The 3,428-nt window shown below is 46.1% G+C and overlaps 1 long non-coding RNA gene across 1 annotated transcript; it reads right to left on the bottom strand.

Annotated features, from left to right (window-relative positions):
- Positions 1–948: 948 nt before the first annotated feature.
- LOC120684457 lies at positions 949–3,209 on the bottom strand. The gene is made up of 2 exons (XR_005679306.1): positions 2,236–3,209; positions 949–1,349 (listed from the first exon to the last, which is right to left on the bottom strand). It is a non-coding gene; the product is annotated as an uncharacterized LOC120684457 (long non-coding RNA).
- Positions 3,210–3,428: the final 219 nt, after the last annotated feature.

The following is a 3,428-nucleotide window of genomic DNA, read 5'->3' as shown; positions in this document are numbered from 1 at the left end:
CCCACACTTCAGCAACGAAGAACAGCAGGAGAGAGTAACAGGTTTGACACAAATGACACCATTGCATATGCTTAGCTCTTAAATTAGGGGACAGACTGTGTGCTTAAAAAAAAATGGTTAATTGGAACTATACCATTACAACTCTTAAGAGTTGGAGAAACGCTACTACAATTTCTAATATTGGAGATATGCTACTCCATATATATTTCAACACCTTGGGTCCACCCGCAAGGTACGTATCCTTTTGGCTTTTTCGTACAGACTGTATTGCCCCTCTGTAGATCGGTACGATGCTCTAGCTTGCAGGGCCGGAGGTCACGGCCGCCCCCACCGCGCGGCCAATCGCACTCGACAGGGCGCTGCCGCGCCTGAGCGCGCCTGCCTTGTGCCTGTGTCGCCAGGGCAGGGCCTGACTGGCGGAGCAGTGCGTCTGCCGCACGCCCGTCGCCAGGGCAGGGCCAGAGGCGGCGGAGCAGGGCTCTGGAGGCAGACATTATCGTGGGGCACTTGCTTCGTTTCTGCCATGGTCCGCAGTGTTTTATTTTGTTTTTATCAGTGCTTGGCGGAGATAGACAGGTCAGTGCTTGGCAGCTTGGCATGTAGCACGACCATAGTTCTGAGTCAGAATCACAGGATTCGGGTCGATGCCTCGTCCCACGACCCGGGAACGCCGTTCCGATTCGAGGGTCGGGGTCAAAGAGGGTCAGTGTCCCATTCAAGACTGGATCGCGTCCCGGTTTGAGAGGGGTCGCAGCCCCATTACTAGCAGATTTAATTGGGATAAGAAGGTTAAGGGTGTGGTTTTTGTTAGATAATGAGCCGAGTACGTGTACTATGGTCTAAATGTACTCTTTTTATACATTTCTTATATGCTTGTGCAAATTAGTTTCTTCATTAGTAGCACATATATAGTTTTTGTCTTTTTAAAGACGCATCGACCCGGAAATATCGACCCGGATGAATTAGGGTCACGCTCCACATAATAATTTATCGTTCCACAGAGGTATACCCCCTTCATACCACAATTTTATAAAGTGGCGACCCTCGACTCTCGACCCCGTTCCTCGACCCGGTCGACCCAGGAACTTTGTGACTATGGTTCTGACGCGCGGAAGCTCTTGCTGTCAGTTCTAGTAGCTCTAATATGAAGAATTGTAGTGGTATATTTCTAACTTTGACAAATTATAATGGTCCCAATCCAATTAACCCTTTCCTTTAGCATCTTCTTGCCGTGATGGAGGTGCAATTCCTTTTCTCTTTCCAGCATATGTCCTGTGCTTTTCTCTACCATCAAGCAGAGAAGGCCAAACTCCAAAGCAGTCCTTGCTTTACAAAACAAAAACATAGCCCTGTCACAGACACAGTTGCATTCTATCAACCACCGTCTGACCAAGCATTCAGATTCTGAGAGCAGGGAGAAGGTGCAATGGTTTTCTTTTCTTTTCTTCCTTCCAATCTTTATGATTAATTAAACGAATTGGTAATCTTGTGCATCTCAACATTTTAGAATATTAGGTTCAACGTTTTACACGTAAACCCGTAACAACTCAACATTTGTAAGTACTTGCTCAAAAATGGCTAAACTCAATTCAACATTTTACATATGCTAGCTCAATAGTTTCTATTTATTGTCAAGATAGTATATTATAAATGTTAAAACGGTATACTCTAAATGCTGAGGTACATGCGAAATATTTTTTCTAATAATAAAAAATATTTGAATTAGACCCTATTTGACTGTATTAATTATAAGAAACACAATGGTTCAAACAAATTCGAAGAAGAAGTTACAACTCTAGAGAAAATTGCAGGTGTGAAACTCTAAGGATTTCAGATGTATATGTGACTTGCCAAAAATCTGAAATCTCCCTGGTTTCTAGGGCTTTTTTATTTGCGATTTTCTGTCTTTTAACGTTCAAAAAAATAAAAAATGGTTTTGGCAAGATATGTTAACTATCTAGGTGTGACCGTGTGAGCTTGCCCAGCCTGGTTATTACGACCTGATTTCTTAGTTAGAAGCAGCAATAACCTTAAACCCCTCAGGAATTTGATACATGAGGAAAAAGCCTAACACTTATCCAACCAAATCCTAACATCCAGAACCATCAAATTTTAGGAAATCTATTTTGGGCACCCAATTGCGATGGGACTGATTATCCTTAACAGGAACAGCAGGCCAAGCAGATGAACTGCCACCAACATTTGGGGGGGGGGGGATGGGGGTGGGAACGTCACCTATGCTATGGCACCTGCGGCACAGGGCCCATATGAAGCGGCACCGAGGTAGTCGAAAGTCGAGATCCCATCACCCATGGTTGGAACCGCAGTGAGGTAATGGATAGATCGACCTTCATCTGCACTTGATCCATCCTCTTCACCTGATCTGCAAACTTCTGGTCCAATTGGTCGAGTTGTAGCTCATTCACATCATCAACCCCACCGCCCTTGAGCTCGATCCGCTCCAAGCGCTGGACCGATGTCTTCTTGAACTCCTCCATCGCTCCTACCGCTTGCCGAACTTGGTGTCCTACCTTTCTCAGAGAAATCCACCAAGTTCCAAATTAAATCCACCGAACCCTAGGTAACAGATTTACAGCTCGTCGCCGAAGTAACTCGCAACCTTCCCTCGTGGGATTTATGGGAGGAAAATAGAGATTATGCAGCAAAATCAGGACCGACGGGCAAGGCTCTAATACAATTTGTCATGTCCCGACGCCGACGAGCGGTCGTCGGAACCGACGGCAAAGGTAGGTGATGAAATTCGGTGAGAGAAATTGGGAGGAGACAGACAACTAGACGAGGAAGAAGACTTGGGGAGAGAGTTCATTCCATTTCATCGATGGTCTGCGAGTACACGGCACTTGCCTTCTAATGAACGCCCTCCGAACAACACACGGGTCCCACCAGTCATACAGAGTAAGCTAGGAGCCCACACGACGACTGACACACACATTTATGATTTCCCGTCTTTGGCCGCATGCTCCTCATATGCGTCTTGCTTTAAAGAAGATGCCTCTGGCATGTCCGCCAACGCTGTGGGTGTGGCATCAACCCACTGGACCCCACATGGTAGTGACCGTACGATCTCTCACGCAATAATACCCTAGCCTTCCATACCACCTGCGCCGCCCACCTCCAGCTCGCCGCACCCCAGTCTCGCTCAGCTCGCCGCCGCCGTCGCCGATCAAGGAGTTGGAGAGGCAAAGCAAAGCAGAGGCAAGCGAGCTGCTTGTTCCTCCCTTGCCCTACCCTTCCTCCTTCCCCGAATTCCCCGCCACACCACCTGTAATGATGTTTTATTTTCATATAATTTAATTTTGTATGCTTAAGTATATTTATCTAATATATTCGATGTCTCGATTACGGACAAGCATGATAGGTTAAAATTGGTGGGAATCAAAATTTAAAAAATAGCAGGAAACAGAACT

This window comes from Panicum virgatum, chromosome 8N, assembly GCF_016808335.1.
Source record: "Panicum virgatum strain AP13 chromosome 8N, P.virgatum_v5, whole genome shotgun sequence".
NCBI lineage: Eukaryota > Viridiplantae > Streptophyta > Magnoliopsida > Poales > Poaceae > Panicum > Panicum virgatum.
Note: the sequence above shows the minus strand (reverse complement) of the source record. Positions and strands in the feature narration are given on the sequence as shown.